General features: G+C 43.3%; 1 protein-coding gene and 1 non-coding gene across 3 annotated transcripts in view; both read right to left on the reverse strand.

Annotated features, from left to right (window-relative positions):
- Plagl1 (PLAG1 like zinc finger 1) overlaps window positions 1-8505 on the reverse strand; it is a 79636-nt gene extending 71131 nt beyond the window's left edge. Inside the window, exon 1 of one of the 2 annotated variants that reach the window (XM_021224477.2) lies at window positions 8391-8505. The gene's annotated coding sequence lies outside the window, so the exon portion shown is untranslated. Of the gene's footprint in view, window positions 1-151; window positions 173-8390 lie in introns of those variants that run through there. The other variant, XM_040758227.1, reaches the window with a different exon arrangement.
- A 5200-nt stretch (window positions 8506-13705) lies between these two features.
- On the reverse strand, window positions 13706-13833 carry LOC121132958. The gene has a single exon (XR_005869673.1). It is a non-coding gene; the product is annotated as a small nucleolar RNA SNORA40 (small nucleolar RNA).
- Between the last annotated feature and the right edge of the window lie 3013 nt (window positions 13834-16846).

The raw sequence follows: 16846 nt of genomic DNA on the forward strand, positions 1-16846 counted from the left end.
CATCTCAGGAACTGACATTCTACACTTGTCTCTGAATTAACTTAATGCAGAAAATGTCCTCGTTACACGCTGAGAAAAACACATTTTTAGAGAGTTTTGGAACGTTAACTTTTCTTCACTTAACTCACAATGAAAAATAATAAGGTCTTACCTTTCCAGTGTCAAGCCAACCTCTGATGAAAATCCCAAAACAATTCTACCTGCCAATAATCTATTGAAAATCTCAGGCTAAGCCTGGTGGCATAGACCTGTAATCCCAGCTACCTGGAAGCAAAGGAAAGAAGGTTATAAATTCAAGGCTAGCTTGGTCAACTTATTGAAACTCTTTGTCAAAGTAAAAACATAAATCAATGACGTGATGAATAGAAATTTTAAGTGTATTTGATATAATTTGGAACTTGTAAGAAAAGACTAGCCAGGTGTTGGTAGCACACGCCTTTAATCCCAGCACTCAGAGGCAGAGGCAGGTGAATCTCTGTGAGTTCGAGACCAGCCTGGTCTATAAGAGTTAGTTCCAGGACAGCCTCCAAAGCTACAGAGAAACCCTGTCTCAAAAAACTGAAGGAAAAAAAAAGAAAATACTTTATTTATGTGCCTATCTGTGTGTCTATGTTCATGTATGTGCATGAGTACATGTACCCATGGAGACCAGAGGAGGACATCAGTGCTCTGGAGGTAGAGTTACAGGTTATTGGGATCCAAATTATAGTCCTCTGTAAAAGAAGTAGGAACTGCTAACCCCTAGGCCATCTCTCCAGCCTCAGATTTGAAAGTCTCAACCTTTTTCTATAGCTCATTTCTCAGGAAATAAGATCTTACCTTTTCAAGAAATCAGACTAACACCTGCCCAAATTTTCAAACTCCAAATTAACTCTATTTTCTAATAGTTTATGTAAAACCCCAGTCAGTTGCAGTGTGGAACACCTTGGAAAACAAAGGCAAGGGATCTCAAGGCTGAAGCTAGCCAGAAGTTTTAGTAAGACTAAGACTCAGTCTCAAAAGAAAAGAAAAAAAAAGACAAGCAAGCAAACAGAAAACAATTTAGGGAATTATATCTGTCACTTGTTCATGACAAGCAATATCTTCAAACAAATTCCACTGACAAATATTTACAAATTGGACTTAAAGCTAAAAACTGAAATCCTGTTCAAATGTGACAGTATGCAATATGTGTGTCATTAAAGTTTAAATATCCGGGGGCTGGAGAGATGATTTAGCAGTTAAGAGCACTTGCTACTCTTACAGAGGACCCAGGTTTGAGTCCCAGTTCCAACACCCACCCTTAACACCAGTTCCAGGACACCCTCTTCTGACCACTATAGGTACCAGGCACCCAAGAAGTCCACACACATACACACAGGCAAAGCATCCCTACAAGTAAAATTAAACAAATCTAAAAAAAAAATCTGAACCCCTGCAGACCCTTTAAGTCAGACATCTAAAAACTGCCTCAACAGGGAGCTTTATTTCTTCAAATACCTCTCTCTATTACCTAATAACAAAACAAACAGGGTAAGTTTTTTCAGAAATCACAGAACTCAGTACAGGAAAATACAATAAACAGAAGCATGGGACTCAGAGGACTGTCAGTGCACAGTCTGCGTTCAGGAGGAAACCTGCTGGAGCCTATATTCTAAGGTTAAGGAATCTCTACTAGCATTCACATCTAGTGAGTTCTATAGTACTGCTTTGAATCTTCTGTATAAACAACGTGCATGTGTGCGCACACACACACACACACACACACACACACACACACGAAGTCATTTACCTCTGCTTTTTCCACAAAGCATTTCTTACTTGATGCCCTCTAGAGCAAAACATTTCAAATATTTTTGGCCAAAGAAAATATGTTGAGCCTAGTGCAACATGTATTCAGGAAAGTAAAAATTTTATATGGCATTTGTCTTATTAATCATGACATAAATTTTTATTTTTTATTTATTTATACAAATTCTGTTTACTGTTCTAAACTAAAACTCGAGATTGGATAGTACTGCCCCAATTATATGATTCGCTTTCTTTTTAATGACATAACTCTATGTTACAATTCAGAAGATTCATCCTAAATTCAAAAAGCATATATAATTGATCAAGTGTCTCTCCTCTATAAGTAGTCTGTAGTGTAGAATGGTTCAGAAGAAGGTTAGTACTTTTGTAGTTTTATGGTGATATGAGAGCATTCAGTATAAATGAGACCTCCAGTTTTGATTGTTGGTCCTCTCCTGGGCTATGTACGCAATGACACTCTCTTCTGATCCTGGGTGACAGAAGGATCCACACAATCACTAAGGGAAACAACCGGCTCCCTCTACCGGGTGTGCTATACAGCTAATCTAGATGTTCTGTAGGTCAGGCGTGGTTAACATATCTTCATCAGGATGTAACGTCGTCTACAAATGCAGGAGTGATACAGTCCATGGGACTGTATCACTCAGACCTTTTGGGGGCCTATGGTACACCATACTCAATGTCTACCACTAAGCTATGATCATGTCATTCCAATTAAGAGAGTCAAGTCACGGGCACAAGTGGCGGAGGATCTGTGTGTCTACACTATCCCTGTGCCAGGATGATGAGTGAGAAAAGACAATAGGATGGTTCTGTTGATGCTGGGTCCTATGAGATTACACGAGGCACTGTGGTCCAGAGGGCACAGGACTAAATCTGCAGCCTGGATATTAGGTCAAGTCTTAATTGACCCCTTTGGGCAAGATCTAGTTTGCTCATTTGTACCAACGCAAGTCAGGGCTCTTTCCCATTTAGGTCTCTGAGTTTAAATAGCATATGGCATACAGCAGGTGCCCAATAGATGCCTTGGTTGTAGGCAGGATGTCATGTAAATGGTAACATTTGAAATTCAGCCTGAAATAACAAGAGGCTCACTAAGCTGGCCACTTCACACCATTGTGTGACCAATAGTGTTTTTCTCTTTCCAAAGCCCCAAACCCAAAAGAGGTGAAGGGGGACTGATTTTAAATTTTTTTTTCAGCAGATAGGCCTTGTAAGAGGATGTAGACTCTTCTCTCCACCTCCAGGTTAGATGTAGCATGAGTGCTTTCTTGCTGCATAAAAACTGAATGTAAAACCTGAGCTACCCTTTGCCCGTACACTTAAGCTTCATTAATCAACAAAGTGCCCCATAGACGTGCCCACACACCAATCTGATAGAAGCACCTTCTCAACAGAGGCTCCCTCTTCCCAGATGAAACTAGCTTGTGTCAAGTTAAAAATAAAAACAGATCAGCCTGGTCTACAAGAGCTAGTTCCAGGACAGCCTCCAAAGTCACAGAGAAACCCCGTCTCAAAAAAACAAAAAAAACAAAAAAAGAAAAACCTCGACAGTCCATCAGACATCGACACAATAAATGACCGAGTGGTTGATTTAATGTGTCCATTCAGTCACGGCGTCTTGCTAGCATCTTGGAAGAACACAAAAGATCTCCCGCCTTTGCCACACACCTTGATTTATCATGGATCTGTTTGATAACTGCAAAATACCATCTGATCAAATGAACAGTACACACATTAAGTCTTTTACACAGTTAGATAAAAAGAATACTGACCTTCATAAGAAACCAAGAACCTCGAAGTCTAGCCTCAAAGGATGCAAAGAATTACTGCTTTCCCAGCCACCCTTACTTATGAGAGTCCAGTGTCTGATCATGGTACCCATGACTGGTAAATAGGGATGTGACTTCAGGGTCTTTTTTAATGTATTCCTTGCCACCTCTTTCTGTACCTCAGTTTCCCCCGAGATAGCCCATACTAAGTCTTTCCAAATTCCCTTTATCTTTATTAAGAAAAAAATCTTGGTGTGTTATGAGCTGGGCTTGATGGTACAAACCAATAGTCACAACATTTTGGACGCCAAGATGGAAGGGTAATACTCTCCACAGCAAGACCCTCTCTCATGCACACACGAAGTATGTATACATGCATAAGGCAAGCAAGAGCCATGTTGATTTTCATCTGAAATGTCCCCTGAGGCCCATGTGTTTGAATGCTTGGTCTCTGCTGGCAGTGTTTTGAAAGGTTATGTCACTTTAGGAGAAAGTCACATGACAGCACCTGAAGGAAGAGGATCACTGGGGTGGGCTTTGAGATCTTATAGGCTTACCCTACCTTCTGTCTCATTTTGGCTTCCTGACAAAAGACACAGTGTGACAGTCTGCCTTACGTCCCTGCCACCATGCTCTCCCTGCCGTGACAGCCTCAATTCCTTCTTAAATAACAAGCCAAATCAATCCCCAGCCTCTCAAGTTGAATCCTGTCCAGTATTTGGTCACAGGGGTGACACAAGTAACCAACACTAAGCTCTCTTGTGTTCTTTTTTTTTTATAAAATTGCTTATAGCAAATTCTGAACCTGTAATAGGAAATATAGCATTTAGATAGTAACTGAACAATAATGCAATATTTAATGCCACTGTATTTGGCCTATGTATGAAGACTTCACTTGCTGTGACAAACACCTGACAAGAGGCAACTTAAGAGAGGGTTTACTTCATCTGGCTAAAAGCCTGCCTACAGGTTCAGTGACATACCCTGTCTCTCGGGAATATGGCAGAAAGCAACAGAGCAGAGTATCTGATGTCCTCCTCTGACCTCCATAGACATAGACACAAGCACCAGCTCTCATGTACGCGCGCGCGAACACACACACACACACACACACACACACACACACACACTCCAGAGAACACACAGGCATGAACACACATGCAAACATGAATACATACACACATGCAGAGGCACACACATGCACACCACTATGATGAGTTCATGCCTCTAGCAAGTTTTCCAACAAGTCTAGGTGATAGGACTCCAGAAAAGCTCATCACATGCAAATTACTTACATGGAATTCCCTGCATACCTCAACATCTTAAACTGCAAGTCACAACCCCACAACCCCACATGGGGTCACAAAAGCTTTGCTAGTGGCAAAGGATTTCTGATTTTTTTTTGCTAGTGGTGATTCGCCAAAGCCTTGGCAAGGAACACATGTACTCTTCAGACAACCTATGTCTTGAGCCACAGAAAACACCTTAATTCAAATAAAGGAGTACCGTATGCTACAAACTTCATTGATTTCACCGTACATACAAAACTTTCTGCTCACATGGGAATAAAATGGCTTCATTTCAGAGAACAAATATATTTTTCTACCGTCGTTCCTTTGGCATGTAAGTATCTAATTAGTATACCTCTGGGTTGTATTGTATTAAATTAGTTGATTCTAAAGTTTTCCGCTTGTGTTGCTCATTTGAGTTTCATCTTAAAATATCATTCAATGAATTTTGTTCAAGGTCACGAAAGGCAGTAGTCATTCTAACTTGGGGCTAGTGTGCCTGTGTGTACCCACGACTTTATACTCTTTGTATGTGTTCAGAACTAACTTCTGAAAGTGCAGGTCTACACACGTCTACAAAAGAAGGTTTAGGAAGACAACTCCCCCAAGAGAAGGCGGCAGCAGGGTTTGACTCACTTTTGACTAAAGCCCCAGTTTCTATCTTCAGTATTGTCTATGTTCTCTGCCTCCTCATTTTTTCTGTAACCCCTTTATATTCCCCTTGCCACTTTCTTTATGTGTCCCTTTCCTCTCCTGTCACATTAATCTTCTTTACTCAACGCAAGAACAAATATGGTAAAGCAACTTTTAGAAGTGTGTGAAAATGATGTATCTAAATATTGTTTTAAAAACATTATTTATGTGTAGGTGTGTGTGCCTGTGTGAAAGTGTGTGCATAAGTCCAAGAAGGGTCTGGGAGGATAGAAGAGGGTATCAGATCCCCTGTAGCTAGAGTTTCCAGCTAACCCGGGTACTGGGAGTCAGACTTGAGTCCTCTGGGAAAGCAACACTCTTACCTGCTGAACCATCTCTCCAGTCCCTTATCTAAATATTATTTTTGAGTGCATCTAAATGGTAGGAATGAAGGGAACATTTTGAATTTTTTTTAAAAAAGCCCCTTTTGGGTTAGTTTTCGATACATCAAAGATGAAATGACAGAATGCCTGGTAGAATTTTTAAAGTGTCATTATGAAACCAAAAGTCATTTCCATTTTAGATGATCCATATATGATTACACTTGAATTTTATCAGATGGGGGGATGGTGTTTGAAAGAAATCTAAACTGTGTAACTGCCATAGAAGAGACGGGTGTTGTGGATACCATAGAAGAGACGGGTGTTGTGGATGCTATAGAGAGACGGGGTGTTGTGGATGCTATAGAAGAGACGGGTGTTGTGGATGCTATAGAGAGACGGGGTGTTGTGGATGCTATAGAAGAGACGGGGTGTTGTGGATGCTATAGAGAGACGGGGTGTTGTGGATGCTATAGAAGAGACGGGGTGTTGTGGATGCCATAGAAAAGACGGGGTGTTGTGGATGCCTGCCCTTCTCGGTAAAGCCCAGGCAGCTGCTCCCCTACCAAGGCCTCAGAGCAATTTGTTCTTTGTGTACCTCTGTCGTCATCAAAAGCCGTTTACTGTCATTTTGTGTCCTGCAACCACATTAGGCTTGTCCACTAGATGGAGAGAGCTAAAGAGGAAAACAGCCTCGGCATTGTATTCAGCTTTGGATTCCGAGAAGCCTGGGTACATGAAGGCTCTGGGCACAGGTGCATTGAATGAGTGACCAGAAATTCACATTTAACTGGAAAACATGTGGCTTTCAGGCGGACTGTCCTTACCACCAGGCAGGGCACTTAGGTGAAGGCTGGCTCCTGGTGCTTGATTTGGCTAGAATAAAAAAAAACAAGCCCTGGGTTCTTTTTTTTTTTTTTTTTTTTTTCTTCCTTGGTTTTTTCGAGACAGGGTTTCTCTGTGTAGCTTTGTAGATCAGGCTGGCCTGGAACTCACAGAGATCCACCAGCCTCTCAAGTGCTGGGATTAAAGGCGTGCACCACCACCGCCCCAGTGAACCCTGGGTTCTTAAGAGGAAATATTCACATTTGTATTTTTCTAAGCCATCCTTCCCAGCTTTCTTTTCCATCCTGGTGTAATGATTTTCAAAATGGCAAGTGACAGCCAACATCCTTAAAGATCTGATCACTTGAAAACTAGCCCTTATCTCCTTCCCCTAGTAATGGCAAGGGTAGCTCACCACACTCCTCTCATTGCCCCAAATATGGCAAACACGTTATGTCACACCACTTTATTCTGACACACATACCCCCTTCTCACGCCCTTCCGGCCGTCTGATACTATTTCACCTCTAAAACAAGTTCTTACCGACCAACTCACGGATTAGAAAGCAATTGTGTTTAAAATACGTTCAAGGTCACACGACAAGGAACCCTGCTCTGTTAGCTCAGGAAAAAAAAAAAAACCCATGGGAATGCTTTTAGCAACTAGCATGTTGTGGTGTGGGTCCAACAGTTGACCTAAAACAAACAAGCAACACTCTTGGTGGCGCCATTATTTATTCTGCCGAACATACAGGAATCATTTCTGGCTACTTCCCCTCAACTAGGCCAAGCAGATGCTCTATACCGTAATCCGGGAGAAATAACCACAGTTGTCACTTCAGTTTTGTTGTTCAACGGGAGTGGCTCCTGCCACCCCCACCTCTGCACACTGGGTAAACGAAACTGACACCCAGGGGATCGCTTTCCCATGAGAAGGCCCCTGCACAGAAGCCACACTACCAAGTGCTCGCCCAAGTCTCCCGGGCGCCGGCGGGAACCGTGTACGGCCCGCCCCCGCCGCTCTCCCTTTTCTTCCGAAGTGTGCGGGGACTTCCCCGACGTCCTTCGGCCACTTTCTTCCCATCAATTCAGTCCCTTAGGGACCCGCCACGTTGGGACTTTGAGATTCTCACGCCTGGAGTGGGGGTGTCGGAAGGTATCAGAGCTTACGGTCCGCACGAGCCCCCACGCCTGGCTGCTTACAGCACTGGAGGGGAGAGGCTGCGGACCGTAGGTGGGGGTGAGGGTGGGTCCCCTGCTGGCTTTCGCGTCACCCGCCCCTCCCCGCACTGGGGACCTGAAGAAATGGGAATCTTGCGGTGCACACAAAGGCCGTGGAGCCCCCGCGCGACCTGCGGTGACTCTGCGCACCACACGTGGCACCTGCGGCCAGCTGAGGGCGCGCCGTAACTGTGTCCACCGCCGCGGAGTCCCCATACTTGCATAAGTTCCCGTCCCCATACTTGCATAAGTTCCCGCGCTAAGGGCGCGCGGTGGCTTGGGGACCCTAGCTTGGACCCGCAGAGGGGGAAGGGAAGAAAGGGCAGGTTAGCAGCAGGCCTGCTTGCCTCGGCCCTCTGAGAACCTCCTGCGTATTTTCCGCATCCTGGCTGGGGTCTTAGCTCACCCTCAAGGATCAGGCTGGGTGCAGATCCTACCTTGCTCCTTAATAGTGCATAAACTTTGGCCGTTCAACTTTACCTCTTTCTGCCGACGTGGGGGACATCGTGATACCCGGGCACCAGCCAATCCATGTATCCTGGGGCCTGGAGCTTAAAAGCTGCAGGGAGAAAAGCTTCAAGACAAACACAGACTTCTGGGCTGTAGAAACCATCAGAACCAGGCAGCCCAAGCCTTAATGGTCATTAGCTTCAGGAGCCAAAACAATGCTCTCGCCTTCGTTAAAGTGGTTACAAGAATTAAATGAGGAGAGCCTGTGAGAGGCCTTGCAAAGGTGCCTGGCACACTCAACAGGTGGTCTGTTTATGGGGCTCTTTCTCAGTAGCTAGCTAGTCAGGTGTTTAAAATGCACAGGGCCCATCATTTAAATGCAAACCTGTGTTCGGCAGAATAGCGAGTCAGAGCTCCAAAAACAAAGGCGCTGAGAAGCCATGCGTGTGGTTTCCTCTTGGTCTTGCAGAACTCAGTTGCCACATTGCAAGAATACAGTTTTTTGCACGGTCCTAGCTCACCCAGAGTGATATGTAAATATATGCCTATACCGTTGTGTTGGGGCAAGAAAGGAAAGAAGAAGAAATTCCCCGTGAAAGAACAAAGTACCTCAGAAATACCTGTTTCTGAACTTTCGCTGCAAAATTTCCCCAGCCGACAACAACAACATGGACTGTCCGATAGGCGAACGCTGGGCCGTTCAAATGCCTTCAGGTTGCAGGTTTGCTGTCTCTGTTAGCCTCTGCTTTTTCCATGAGTTACTCATCCTGCAGCAGTTCAGGTGAACACTTTTACTATCCATCCCCCAAAGATTTAGAAACAAAGGCAACATAAACAACCCTCTCAGTGCAAGGCCTTTCCTGTTGAATACCCACATCTCTTTGCTATAGAGACTCCCTGAGGATGCTCTAAGTATTTTAACTTGTCTAAGTTCACACCAATAGCCAGGATTTGAATTTAGTTTGGCCTGGGCATTGCTTCTCTTTTTATTCCATACGAAGAAAAGAGTAAACTACTAAAAACAAAACGAAGTAAAACAAACATTAACTCAAGTGGCGGCATTCCCTTAATCCCAGCACTCGGGAGGCAGAGGCAGGTGGATCTCTATGAGTTTGAAACTAACCTGGTCTACAAAGCACATTCCAGGCCAGTCAAAGCTGCGTAGTGAGACCCTTTCTCAAAAAAAAAAAAAAAAAAAAAAAAACCAACTCATTTATGTCTTGCAAAAGGGGGCAGGAGGAGGAGTGGGGAAGTCAGGGACATCCAATTTTGGTAGTCACCTTCGTAAATAATTCTCTTTACCAAGATAACTAAGCATACGGCTCGGTTTTCTGAAGTAACAGGAAAGAGCCTATCACAGCACAGCGAGAGGTACAACCACAGACGGAATTCATTCATAACAGAGCTGGTGAAACCGTGTTCAGCGGTCCCTCTTAAGTCACAGCCCTTTCAAAGCACTTGATTCTTGAAAAAAACAACAAAATAATGAAGAGCTGTCTTCCCTTTCCCGATTTTCTTTCTTTCTTGGGTAATTGTTAGCTAATAAAACAGTCAAAATAAATTTTAGAAGAGAGCTCAAGGAAAGTGGACAGAATGAGCAAGAAAAACTGAAATGCCCAGAGCAGGGTGGAGAGGGCGGGGTGGGCAGGGTGGGCGGGGAGGGTGGGATGGGGCATGAGAGGCGCCCTTTTGTTTGCTTCCCAGAGGGAAAGAGATTTCCAATTTGTCAGAAACTTGAAAAAAGAAATGTACAAAAAAAGTACCTTGCCTTTTCCTAGCTAAATTGTGGAGCGGAAGCTGTAGTTTGATGTTTATTGTGTTGGTGACGGGAGGGGGTGAGCAGTATTTTCTTCCCAAGACAAAAATTGAATCCTCTACCGTGCACATCCTAGACAGCCTGGACATGTCAGTCCTGCTGAGGCTTTGGACCAGCCGGGGGGATGGGAAGCTGCTTCTTCAAAAAGGAAGACAAGTTCACTACCTCTTTTCCAGCAGCGAAGCATTCATGCAGGAAGTGAACCTTTAAAATATTTCAAAAGAAAATGCAATAAAGGGCCTGAGAGAGGCTCCACATGCAATTTTCAAGGGCTAAGCGATATTTTTCAGAGGGTCAGAGGAAGGGGTGGAATAGCAACTCTGTCAGAGGAACAGGAACTAGGCTTAGAGTTTATCCTGTTCAAGTTGACTTCAGGCTTATGTACCTTAGCTTGCCAAGGTGCCCCGTGCAAGGGGACTGAGTTAGATCCTTTAGTCTTAATAGGGCAGGCTGCAGAATGGAGAGGAAGGGAAGAAAGAGGAACTCTTTCTGGGTGACATACTAAATGTCCTACTGAGGCTTCTGGGTCTCATGCTCCAAGAAAACCCATTCCTCAACACTAGACAGAGCACACTTCTGCCAAGTCACTTACCTGGTAGGACAGGTGAACATTCATTTGCAAATGTCACACTTGTGTCCAGCAGCATTTCAGACCCCAAGACCTTTACTTGTGTACAAGGCTGTGCACTGCACGCCCCCCCCAATACCTTTCACACGATGAATTCCAAACCAGAGTATCATCTGTGGAGGGATCACACCAACTAGAGTTGGGAGTTTCAGTTGCCTACCAAATGCAGTATAAACTGCTGGAAGCCTGGGCCTCATTGTCCACTCAACACCCAAACCAAGCAGTCACTGGCTTTGCTCTCTGTTTCTCCTCACATGGAGCCTATGAGGGAAGCAGATCGCGTTCCTTCTCGTACTAGTGTAGTGGTATCTTGTTTGTACTCTAACAAATAAAGCTTGTCTGAAGATCAGAGGGCCGAGCTAGCCACTAGTTAACCATAGAGGGCTGGAGGTCTGTACAGACAGACAGGAAGTGAAATGGCTGGGAGGAGACAGGACCTCAGTCTCCTCCTTCGACTCTCCGATCTCTCAGCATTTCCCCTATATCTGACTCTGGGCTTTCATTATTAAGACCTATTAGAACTGGTGCTACATATAAGAATGAGGACTAAAAAAAATGAGGACCTACAGTTCTGCAGATAGCCTTCACTCTTGATGAACTAATGTAAACAGGTCCTCAGAAAACAATGATCTCAGCTCCAACTACATGGTTATGGTCTGCCATGGCACTAATAATATAAACTATGCAGATGCTCGGGACATTGTGCTATGACACCCACAGCCATCTCCTGCCAGGAGTTGCAAGGAGGGTTTGGATGACAATCTTACCATGCGAGCGTAAGCCGAATAAAACTCTTTCCTCCCCAATGTGTTTTCAGCCATGGTGTTTTGTCACAGCAATAGAAACCCTAAATAAGGCACACCTGCTGAAAAGAAGCAGGCGGGGACTGCAAGCAAGAACGAGAAAATCTCTCCCCCTTCTGAGCACAGCTATAATCAAAGAAACTGAAGGAAACCCTACACAGAACTGTTTTCTCAAAGATCTTGGCTTTGCACTGAGGAAATAAGAGGAGCAGTTTGCTTCCTGGTATTGTCTGGTCTTTTAACAATCAAAATGCCTTTATCTCTATCCTTTCCTAAACATGGCGGTTCCTCGTGGCTCAAACCATTCCCTTCTCCGTCCCTACACCTCCTTCCCCTTCATGTCCTTATCAAGAGCATCACAAACCATAGCTAAACACAAGTGTTGTCATTTCTGGGGTCCCACGGCCACACACATGACCAATAGCATTCAGGCAGACTGCCCAATGATCATAGATTGGCTGCACATGCACATCAGCATTCAGGCAAAATGTCCAATCATCATGCAAGCAAATGTCTACTCATCCCAGGCCTTGTGCGCATGCGCAGTGTAGCCGCATAATCCATGTCTGTGCATGGCATAGCCCTTGTGTTCTGCAAAAAAAAAAAAAAAAAAAAAAAAAGCAGATGTGCCCGACCTATTTCCTCTCTCTCCTGACGTTTCTTCCAGACAGGCCTGGGCACACCCACAGTTCCTACTCTTTACTAATAAAACTCTGAAGTGGGTTTTGTTACATACCTTGTGGTCTGTACTCGCACACGGTAAATAACAATGACGATTCCAAATCAGTAACCATGAAGGATGCTCACACACCCACGTACCTGTTGTACATTGTCCCCTGTGGTGTCTGCCAGGCCCTCTCACACAATATTCAAAAACTCAGTAACTTATCATAATCACTTTCAAGCAGACGTTCTGGCACACACCTTAAAGTACTCAGGCTGGGGCTGGAAAACTATGAGTTTAAGACCAGTCCAGACTACATAGTGGCTCTGTCTCAGGATGACAATACCACCATCAAAAAGTGGTTTTGCATTTCAGTGTTCAGATTTGAACAGCATCCCTGTTTTTCCAGTCACTCACATTTGAAAGTTTGGGGCCTTCTCGAATCTCCTTTTCTCCACTGTGCCTCCCAGAAGCTATTAAAAGTACATTTAGAATAAGCATGGCTAATTTATTTTTATCATACATATCTAGTTTTGATTATAAGACATGACTATTTTAAAGAAAATTTAGCAAAAATAAATTTGAATAGACATATACAGATGCCTTGATTAACAGAGTGATGTCATTATTCACCCTGTGGTAGCTCACTTCTGACAAGGACATGATATAAAATCCAACTTCCACCTCGAATAATTTAATTTTATTGGTCTAAAATTGCATACAGTTACAATATTATTACCTACAATAAGAGGATATTAAAATTTCAAAGCAATATGCCAGTCATTTTGAAAAGAAATTTTGTTATGAAAATTTAGACATACATAGAAACAGTAAAATGAACACCCATAGGACTCTCTTGCAAGGAAGGGAGGGAGGAGGGGGGGGGAGGGAGGGATGGTCTGATATCAGTTTATTCCCCCCTCCTTGTCTCACTATGTCACGGTAATAATGATATGGAATTATAATAGTGTTATGTAGAAGGGGAGCATGGCCTTATCCACGAAGCATATGGACGACAGAGGTACTTGATGTTGCTTCAATGTCATTCTGTCATCATCAAAGCTGACCACCACACAGCATTGCATGAGTTTCAATCCCTACTAAAGTTTTCTATGTTGTCTCAAAAGTATATTCTCCCCAGTTTGTTTTGTTGTATTTTGGTTGAATTTGGAACCTCATAAATTCCAACCACTGCCTTTGGTTTGAGCTCCAAAGTCGTTTGTAGTCTTTCTGTTTTTTTTTTTTTTTCCATACCACTGACTTATAGGATGAACCAGGTCCCTTAGTTCAAATGTCCTGCTGTTTGCTTTGTTTGTTTGTACCCATCCTTGCTGGTGTGGATTAACAATCTATCCCTCTGCTCTCATGTGTACTTGTAGCACTTGTGCAAATCGTTTTGGGTTTTCTTTTCTTTCTTCTTCTTTTGTGTGCTTCGTATTCCTTTTTCATATGTATCGAAACTCATTCTGAACAACAAGTCCTGGATTACAAAAGAGGACTCATTCCTACAGTTGTCTTCTATGACTTTGTCTGCCAGTTGACCAAAACAACACTCAAGTGCTACAAGGTTTGGTTTGGTTTTCATTTTACCTCCCTGTTCCTCACTCATAAAAGTGCTTCCTTTCTTTCTCTCTTGCATTTGTTTCTCTTGCTTCTTGACATTTCCATCAAAGTCAATTGTGATGAACTAGCTAGTCATAGTCTAGCATTTTCCCTAAGAGTAGACCAATGACATAATGCAAGATCTCAGGATCATCAATGGATAAACAAAAGAAAATCACTTTAGAAAACACCCAGAAAATGGTCCCCATTGTCTTAGATAGCTACAGCATCTAATTCAGGCTTTCCTGGAAGAATATTGTTTTTTTTTTTCAGAAATGTATACATTTAGGGCCAGGGAAATGGCACAGCCAGTAAAATATTTGCTGCACAAATATAAGACCCCATTAAAAAGCCAGCTCTGGCAATGCATAACTGTAATGCCATTACTGGGGAGGCAGAGTCAGGACCTGCCTTGTCTGACCTCCTTGCTGGTCAGTCAGTCTAGTCAAATTGCCAAGGTCAGTGAAACACCTTGTTTCTTAGTTCCTTTTCTACTGCTGTGAAGAAACATCATAACCAAGGCAACTTATAAAAGAAAGCATTTAATTGGGAGCTTGCTTACAGTTTCAGAGGGTTAGTCCATGAGCATCATGGTGGGCATCTCAGCAGCAGGCATGGAACTGGAGTAGTAACTATGAGCTTGCATCCTGATCCACAAGTTGGGGACAAGGTTGGGGGCTAGGGTAAGGGAACTAGGCCTGGTTTTTGAAAGCTCAAAGTCCAGTGGCACACCTCCTCCAATAAGGCCACACCTACTAATCCTTCCTAAAAGAATTCCACTAACTAGGGAACAAGCATTTAAACATATATTCCTAAGAGATCCATTCTCATTCAAACCACCTTGTCTTAAAAAATAGAGTGCCAGGTGGTGGGGGGGCACTCCTTCAATCCCAGAACAGAGGCAGGTGGATCTCTGTGAGTTCGAGGCCGGCCTGCCTGGTCTACAGAAATAGTTCCAGGACAAGCAGGGCTGTTACACAGAGAAACCCTGTCTCAAAAAGACAAACAAGCAAACAAATAAAATGAAGAGTTATTGAGGAAGACACTAGACATTGATCTCTGGTCTCCACATGCACAGCCACACACAGGTGCAAACACATGAACATGTTTACACATATACAATTCTAGTTTGCTTCCTACTGATGTGATAACATGACAAAGGCAGTTTGGGAGAGGAAAGGGTTTATTTAGCTTACACACTCTAATCACAGTCCATAGCTGAAGGAAATGAGGGCAAGAGCCTGGAGGCAGGAACTAGAACAGCGACCATAGAGAAATGCTGCTTACCAGCTAGCTCCCAATGGTGCACCCACTTTGCTTTCTTATACAATCCAGGACTACCTGGCCAGGGGATAGACGGCTCAGTAGTTAAGATCATTAGCTGCTCTTCCAGAGGACCAAAGTTTAGATCCAGGCAGCTACATAGCACCTAATAACTGCCTCTAATTCTAGTCCCAGGAGATCTGAACTCCTCTTCTGGCCTCCATGAGCGCCGCACATGGTACATAGACATGCATGTAGACAAAATACCTACATGATGGGGAAGTCCTATGTATATGCCAATAAAGCACTGTTGGCCAATAGGGAAGCAAGATAGTTGGGACTAGGAGTTGAGGAGGATTCTGGGAAAGAGAAACACAGGGAGCCACAATGTAGCTGCCACAGAGGTAAGAAGTCCAGACCCCTTTCTCCATTAAGAGAAATACTTAGATTAACAATTATGAAAAAAAACAATTATGGGGTAAATAATTAAGTCAGAGATAACCAGTAAAAAAACAAGCAAACGGCCAACAGCTTAGTAATTAATATAGCCTCCTGTGTGTACATTTGGGACTGATGCGGCTCTGGAAGCAGGCTGGTAGGAAGGCTGCACTCTACACTTAAACGTATAAAATAAATAATAAATAGTGTTGTGCCCAAATTCTGAACCCCCAAATCATCAAGAGGCCCATTTCGATGCAAAAGCGAAGAGTCTTCTATTACAGTTATTTAATGAGCTAAACCTTCACCCCACCACCATGGCGAATGGCTGGAGAAAGACCCCAAGCAACCTTCAGGCAGGGACCTTAAAGGGCAGTGTAAGGGGAGTGTCTAGGGGTATGAAACAGTCTCAGGATTGGTGCACTTCCAGGTTTGGGTGGTCTGTCCTGTGTTGATTGGCCAACTGGTTGTTATGGCCCATAGACCCTCCCAGGGTGGTTGCTATGCTCTGCACGTCACTGTTGTGCACTTGTCCATAAAGCACACCCAGAGCTGTAAAGCACAGCCCTACCAGCTAACTTCTGATTGGTTCCTTGCCATGAGGAGGGCATCTGACCTTAGTGACCAGGACTGGAACAGCAAGGTCATGCAAGCACATGTTAGCCTGTCATGGCTGCTAAAACGGGGAGGCTGGTAACTACAATAGTAATAAATAATTGCAAGCCAATCTGATGAAGGCATTTTCTCAGGTGAGGTTCCTGTCTAGTTTTTTATTAAACCAATCAGAATGATATATCTTCATAGTGTACAAAAAGATTGTTCCACAATATCCAGTTGACAAAACAAAGTAAAACAAAAATAAACAACAAAAACTAATACATAGGTACACACAAAAATGTATTCAGTAAAAAAACATAGAAATGGTAACTCATACATCAGTTGCCATTTTTTTATTAGGGGTGGTGGACTTTAAAGGATTTAGATATAACAAACAGGTGGTTTGGAAATAACCAGCAGGGTTTGGTTTATATCTGTGCAGATATGTTGCACTCGGTAGTGCTTGAGGGAAATATTGGGTCTCATAAATTAAAAACTGGAGCTGTATGAAGTAATATCTTTCCCAAGAATATGTAGATACTACAGTCAAAGGTTATTGCAAATGTATATAAATTTTCATGAAGGTTTAGTTTTTTAATATTTTCTGTAGACTCGAGGATTATTTCCAACTTAGAGAAGCCTGGCAAAGGCTATGCAACAGTTGTTAGTTATTTG

The sequence above is a fragment of the Mesocricetus auratus genome, unplaced genomic scaffold, assembly GCF_017639785.1.
Source record: "Mesocricetus auratus isolate SY011 unplaced genomic scaffold, BCM_Maur_2.0 Super-Scaffold_100018, whole genome shotgun sequence".
NCBI classification, from domain to species: Eukaryota; Metazoa; Chordata; class Mammalia; order Rodentia; family Cricetidae; genus Mesocricetus; species Mesocricetus auratus.